Source organism: Pan troglodytes, chromosome 8 (assembly GCF_028858775.2).
Source record: "Pan troglodytes isolate AG18354 chromosome 8, NHGRI_mPanTro3-v2.0_pri, whole genome shotgun sequence".
NCBI classification, from domain to species: Eukaryota; Metazoa; Chordata; class Mammalia; order Primates; family Hominidae; genus Pan; species Pan troglodytes.
Genome location: NC_072406.2, coordinates 16296854 through 16304417, shown reverse-complemented (window position 1 = coordinate 16304417; position 7564 = coordinate 16296854). Strand labels below are relative to the sequence as shown.

General features: G+C 42.7%; 1 long non-coding RNA gene across 2 annotated transcripts in view; it reads right to left on the bottom strand.

Annotated features, from left to right (window-relative positions):
* Positions 1–7564, bottom strand: part of LOC129136240 (uncharacterized) — a 62777-nt gene that overhangs the window by 34673 nt on the left and 20540 nt on the right. Inside the window, exon 1 of one of the 2 annotated variants that reach the window (XR_008537651.2) lies at positions 1461–2432. The exons of the other annotated variant lie outside the window; for it this stretch is intronic. This is a non-coding gene — a long non-coding RNA (uncharacterized LOC129136240). Of the gene's footprint in view, positions 1–1460; positions 2433–7564 lie in introns of those variants that run through there. 2 annotated transcript variants of the gene reach the window in all.

Here is a 7564-nt window from a genome sequence, read left to right as displayed (position 1 = left end):
CTAAGAGACAAGATTGTCAAAAAGGCATGTGTCAATTATTCTGTGGTTTTTGACTACACACACATACACACACACACTCCAAAAATATTTTATGGTGTTTCTTAGTAAACAATAAATAAAAATTTCCCTTTTTTTTTTTTTTTTTTTTTTTTGAGACAGAGCCTGTTACCCAGGCTAGAGTGAGGTGATGTGATCTCGGCTCACTGCAACCTCCGCCTCCCGGGTTCAAGTGATTCTCCTGCTTCAGATTCCTGAGTAGCTTGGATTACAGGTGCTCGCCACCCTGCCCAGCTAATTTTTGTATTTTTAATACAGACGGGGTTTCACCATGTTGGCCAGGCTGGTCTCGAACTCCTGACCTCAAGTGATCCACCCACCTTGGCCTCCCAAAGTGCTGGGATTACAGGAGGGAGCTACCACACCTAGCCAAAAATTCCCTTTTGAAACTCAGTGCATGGTTTGTATCAGGAAAAAAAAAAAAAAAGTAATAGTAGGTTCCACTCCCTGCTGCTATTGAGATGCTGAAGTCTTGTTCTGGAGCTGAGGACGGGAGCCTCTCTCTCTCGTCCTTTGCTCCCAGGAGGCATGAGCTCATCCAGGGAAAACTCCCCACATGTGGTTGGGACCCTGTCCCGCGTATGGGGATGGCTGCTGTTGCTTTCCAACACCACCTGGCAATAGTCACCTGGTTCTCTCTCCCCGGATAAAGCTCAGTGACGGGTAGCACACCTGGCCTCCATCCATTTCTCAGGAAGATGATATGGTTAAGTCCGTGCGATACTTTCCTGTGGATGCTGGAGTTTTAGTGTTCTTGATTTTGAAGCTAAAAGCAGTCACCCTTAGAAGGGATTGTTCTCGTGTTTTTGTTGACATAACAGCAAATAGGAAAACACAGGTACCTATTAACACGGGGCCAGTGACACACAGCCCGCTGCCCATATACTGGAGTCCCACATCAGTGGATTCAACCAACAGAAGATGGAACAAACTATACAAAATAACACGGCCCGGCACGGTGACTCAAGTCTGTAATCCCAGCACTTTGGAATGCAAAGGCAGGTGGATCACTTGAGGTCAGGAGTTCGACACCAGCCTGGTCAACATGGTAAAACCCTGTCTCTACTAAAAGTACAAAAATTAGCCCGGCATGGTTGTGCATGCCTGTAGTCCCAGCTACTTGGGAGGCTGAGGCACAAGAATGGCCTGAACACAGGAGGCAGAAGCTGTAGTGCGCTGAGATGGCACCACTGCACTCCAGCCTGGGTGACAGAGTAAGACTCCATCTCAAAAAAAAAAAAAACCAATAACAATAATACAAAAAAAAATACAGTACAACAACTATTTCAATGGCATTTATCTTGTATTAGATATAAGGCATGTAGAGATGATTTAAAGCAAACAGGAGGATGTGCATCAGTTATATGCAAACACTACACCATTTTGTGGATTTTGGTAGTCACTGATGTTGCGGGGAGGGTGTGCTGGAGTCAGTTCCCCAGGGATACCGAGGATGACTGTATTCAAGCTGGAACTTGGCCCACAGTTGGGAAAACATCCAGTTTTCAAGGTGGTACCTTCAGCTGTTTCACAGGAAAGATCAACTTGGCCTTTTTCTTTGGGAGCCAGACACAAAGCAGTGTCTTCCTTCAGGTTCACTGCTACAGAAAACCTGCACGTCTTTTCCCTCAATAATTGAGGTGTTGGTGTTCCTTCTCCTTCTCTGCCCACATTTTGCTCTGACTCAAATTCCTCAAATAAGAGTGAGATAGCACAGACTGGGAAAAATCCAACTCTCAGGAGAGTTCGAGGCCTGGCAGCGTCAATGGCGGGCATGTCCAAGCCTCTCCCTGTTGGAGCTGATTCTGTTCAAGACGGGGAGCAGCTGATGCTTTGGGGAACTGAAGTGGGGACCCCCCCACACACCATCTCTACTCCCACCCGCTCTCGGACCCGAGTGGGAACAGCTGTTTCAGCAAGACTGAAATATTAGACTTAGCTGCAGTTTAGTCCTGTCCTAGACTCTGCAGAACTTTTTTTGGCTCTTTGCAAGGGCGTAATGAGTCATGCATTTCACAAGCATTTTCTAAAACGGGGAAACGCCTCCCTATTTGAAATAAGATTCTCCTATGAAAAGAAACTGTGTCAAAAACACCAAAGGACTAATCCACGCACTGTGTAACTTTCATTCCCCCTGCTTGAGTCTCTGCTGAAGACCGGTTTTAACTGTTAGAAGCCTGAAACCCAATCCTGTTATAAATCAAGAAGCCAAATTCCCTTTGGGCTTACGTCAGAGCAAACAAATCAGTGCCTCCTCTAATACTAAAGATTAGGTCACAGGCCAGAGGAAACCTAACTTGCTTTGTGGGTTTAGAGCTGCAAGAGCTGTACAAAAGAAAGAAAGAAAGAGGAGAGAGAGAGAGAGGGAGAAAGAAAGAAAGAAAAGAAAGAAAGAAAGAAAGAAAGAAAGAAAGAAAGAAAGAAAGAAAGAAAGAAAGAAAGAAAGAAAGCAAGCTAGCTAGCTCTTGGCCTAACCCTTGACCAAATGTGAAGTGCGTGTCATAGGTGGATGGAAGGTCGTTCTGCTCCTTGAAATCATCATTTTTAGCAACAGATTCATATCACAGTCACTTTTCCATGATGGCATCTCCACGTTATTTTGACACTTAATAACCATCCCAGGCACCAAAAGCAATCATCAGGTTCTATCACAAGCACTTTTCTGATACCTTAAAAATTTTCAGAGTCTGGGGCTGGTAATTTCTCTTTATGTCCCTGTAAACCCCAAATCAATCTCGACTTCCCTGCCCTTTCATCCAACTGAGGCTGAGAACTTTCTCCCCAAAGAAAGAAAAGCCAGGCATTCAGAGTCAGACGTGGTGTGGACTGTTTCTGGTTAGATGACTCAGCCCATTTTTGTGGATTTCCCAAGATGCTTTCTGAAATTCTGTTGAAAAATATCTTGTGTGATCTGGTAACAAATTAAACAAAAGACAAACCACCAAGTGCTTGCCTGTTTGAAAAGGCCAACCACAAAAGACTCTGATTCACGGTGACCTATCGTGGGGGAGAAGCAGCTCTGGACCATCAGATAAATTCTAACTTCCACAAACCCCGGCTCCCTGGACTCCTTTCTGAGGCTTCGTGAAAGATAGAGGGGGGTTTCACATAACTGCATTTCAAATAACTCTAAGGCTCATGACACCAAGATACTTTTTAAGGTTTTAGAAAACTTGCCCTCCTCTGCTGACCATGCCAAGATGCACTGGTGGCTTTGGTTTGCATTATTTTGCCATCTTCAGTTTTAGAAGTATTGAGAGACAGAGGATGCTTGTTTGTTTTCATTTTGTTTTAATTCCAGAAGCTAAGTTATCACTTAATATATATTTTCTTTGACAATTAACAAAAGTGATTCATACTTTTTGTGGAAGTCTATTTTCTTTCCAGCAGCACACGCCCACATTTCTTTGGTGACTTACTCACAGAGCAGAACAATAAGCACCGAATCTGTTTTTCACCAACCAGGATTCCTCGCCAGGCTTTTCCCAGCATACTCATGCAGATGGAATTTCTGGCTCACGCTTCGTCCTTTTGCTGTTGTTGTTGTGTTTGTTGAGGTTGTTGTTGGGTGTTTTCCTCTGAACTGAAAAAGGGATATATCTGTGCTCTCCCTGATCTCTCGGGAAGCTGACAAAACAAAGAAGCGTACGTGCCCAGCACACACAGCCCTGCCCAACCCTGTGGTGTAGTTTGTCCTGCCCAAACACATGAACCACAAAGTGCGCTCATTCACAAACACACAACTTCCTTTCCTGAACAACAGCGCCTCCCGCTCCCGCTGGAAAGGGTGTCCCCAGCTGTCTGGGAGATGTCCTGCCCCGCCGCGCGGGGGTGGAATTTGCAGTTTTGCAGAGAAGTCACCAAGACGAGGGAATCTGCTCGCTCTTGGTAAAGGTGTTTTGTTGTTGTTGCCGTTGATACTATTTCTCTTTCTGGAACTGAAATGTTGGCCTTTGGAGAATTCCTGCGCTATAAGGAGTACACAGACTTGGGAAAACTTAGCACACCAAGAGAAGGAGTGGCACTATGTGTTTTGCCAAAACCCATCTGAAACTTCCTGTTTTCCACATTTGGGATGTAACTTTAACTTTTAGGGTCAGAGTTGCTCTCTCCCTGGGAAGCTGCAACTTTTTATTCCTGACTTCTTCAAGGGCTTGTGAAAGATCTCCAATGTGCTTCTAAAAAAGATACAAATGCCTTTTTAAGAAAACCCTCTGTGAGCTGCACTCATTGGATCTGAAACCAGATGCATTCAATTTGCCTTTAAGTCTTCACCAGCTCATCCTCAAGGTAAACAAAGAAAACTCAAGCAAGTGTACAAAGAATTTTATTTTGCCCTTGAAGATAGTAAAACAACTTCAGACATTGAATAGTCTGTGAACAATCAAAAAGTTACACTAACATCTAATATTTAAAATGGCTTCAGTCAGTAAGAACCTAAATGTCATAATTTTCATTCTATATAGACTTTATTAATGACTGTTAGAGTATACAATGTGTGTGTATATTTATATACATACACTGAATGTTAGAATATATAATGTGTGTGTGTATATATATATATACACTGAATGTTAGAATATATAATATACACACACATTATATATTCTAACATTCATTAATAAAGTCTATATCTATTAATGGCATTATATATATTAAAGACCTAATATATAATGATACTTTTATTGCCAAAAGGGAAAACTGCAAAAAAATAGATATTTTTACGTTTTTAAGAACAAAGTCGAGGTTAGGCATGGTGGCTCACGCCTGTAGCTGGTGGCTCACGGCCTCCAGCACTTTGGGAGGCCGAGGCAGGCAGATCATGACGTCAGGAGATCGAGACCATCCTGGCTAACACGGTGAAACCCCGTCTTTACTAAAAATACAAAAAATTAACTAAGCATGGTGGTGGGCGCCTGTAGTCCCAGCTACTCGGAAGGCTGAGGCAGGAGAATGGCATAAACCCGGGAGGTGGAGCTTGCAGTGAGCTGAGATCAGGCCACTGCATTCCAGCCTGGGCAACGGAGCGAGACTCCGTCTCACAAAAAAAAAAAAAAAAAAAAAAAAAAAAAACAAAGTCTAATGGCTCCGAAAAGATGAAAAACTCTATATTGTTAGTTGTTTCTGAATAGAGAAGTACAAATACAAGCAATGAGATAAGATTAGATTCTGTAGAAACTTCCTGAGAAGCCAGTCTCCAATCTATAATCTCCTTATTCCTTCCTTCAAATCTTAAACCAACTGAATACAGATTTTAGCTGAAATATAGCCATATACATAACATCATTTACTCTAAAAATTTCCTCCATGAAACTTAAAGTTGAAAATAGAAACACTGCCCACGTTCCCTGAAAAATCACCCTATAATTATTCCGGAAAATGCTCAGATGGGTCCTACGTGGTGTAAAGCAGAGGAAAGCTCTGACCACTTGGTGACCTGGCTGCCTCCAGCATGTGCCACGTGCATGAAAACAGGAGGGAGGCACGCACTCTGTGACGGTGCCATGGCTGGGGCCTGAGCCGCCCCGTTCCTATCCTGTCACCCCCATCTCCCGCGCAGGCTTCTAGCTGTGAGCAGTGGTTCTAGGCACCCCTGTTTATATTCACTCATGTTCCTGCAGGTGAGCTTTCATTCCTGAAGTTTGTGTAATGCTGAAGTTACAGTTTTACAAGCAACATTGAAAACGGCTTCCTGCTGTAACTTTCAGGAAGAGGAAGAGCTGTGTTAAGCCAAACTCGGGAGGCCAGTGACTGCATGTTTGCTTCCACAGGAGGCTGGTTCGAACTGCAGCTTGTCAGAGTCATGTTGCCTTACGTCCTCACAGCCAGGAGAATGTTTGTCCAGAGATCACTTTAAAAAATGCTCATCAGGTTGACAGTTATAAGACCATAATATGAGGACTTCACCCTGCTGATGAGGGAGACTCAGAGAATGAGAAAAGTACAGCTTTGGTAACTTTTGAATGAGTTCCATACTTGTCATAAACACAGACCAACCCAAGTAAACTCCAGAGTTCAACTGTGACACGCTCTTCAGCCTGCGCCGGAAAAGGCAGCGCAGTTAGGCTAATCCCAGGCTAGCACAGAGAAGTTGGGAAGAGTGTTCATCTCGCTCAGTCAGAATTCACACACAGGAAGGGGAGTGGGTGGTTACCAGGCTTAATATGTTCAATAAGGCTTTTTCTCCAGCAAGACGTGGAAATCCTTTTATAACCTGTTTTGTTCTTCCTCTAACCACTTACGTTTCTATGTGTCACCCTTTCCTTCTCGATAAAATTTTGATAATCATTTGTCCTAACAAAGCCCAGAGAGGCGTTGAAAGAAGCCCATGAGATTATGGTTAGGAAAGCACTTTTGAAAATGCTATGTAAACACAATGCTGTCACCACCTACTTGCGAAATTGTGGACAGGAACAACTGCCTTACACACACACACACCTGTGAAATACCAGACTGATTTAATCCGAAAGGAAGGTTAATTCCAAACTACTGATCACTTCTGATCATTAAACACATGCAGATACGCACAGTTAAAAAGTAGTTTTTAGAAAAGGTAAAATTATCATTCTCATACACATATAAATAAATAGATGTTTAAGAATATATTTAACTCGTAGGATGTGAGGGAATTAAACAGATGTTATAACCGATTCAAAGAAAAAATCAAAATGACACATAAAATATATGCAGCAAAGGAACATTGAGATCAACTGCAAATAAGCACGAAATTGGACGGAGAGGAGGTCAATGAAACCACTATCAGCAAGTACAGAATTTGCACATCTGTCCTATAGTTTTTGTAAGCTGCCTATAATTTACAAAGAATTGCATAGGAATGCAAAATTAATGCACAGGGTTGAATTCTGATAACCCTGAAGGGTGTGCTCTAGATCATGCAGTTTTCTAGTGAAACACAAGACTCCTACACACCCAAGCATACAGACTCTTTAGATTCATGATTGGTCATGTTTTATGGGAAGACAGCCACGCTCATGTCTCAGTGGCTGCTCCATCTACACAACACCAGTGAGCAGTTACCGTGGAGACCACCCGGCCTCCAGAGCATTTACTTTTTGGCTCTTTACAGATAAAGTTTGCCGACCCCTATTTCTATCAATATATGCATTGCAAACCATATTTAGTTAGTTATGCATTTATTTCCTAATTAATGAGTGCCCAGTGGGTGCACTGGCATCTCCCCCTTAATGGAATTCTTCTTAGCCATGGACATTTGTAAGCTAAGACTTAGGATCATCACTAAACATAAAATGATACACAAACCAAGTGGCTACCAACTTTTTAAATTATTATTTTGAGTTTTGTTAAATGTCTTATTTTTAATACACTAGCAAACAAAGATAGTGCTGTCTGAACAATGAAGATGCCCATCCAACTGTCTAATCTAGACCCTGAATACTGAAAAGGCTCTCTCCCTGACCTGACCTTGGTCAACCTCCCCTAAGCTGTCTTTCAAGGCCTGTCCTTGGGCCTATTTCTTAAGAACAAG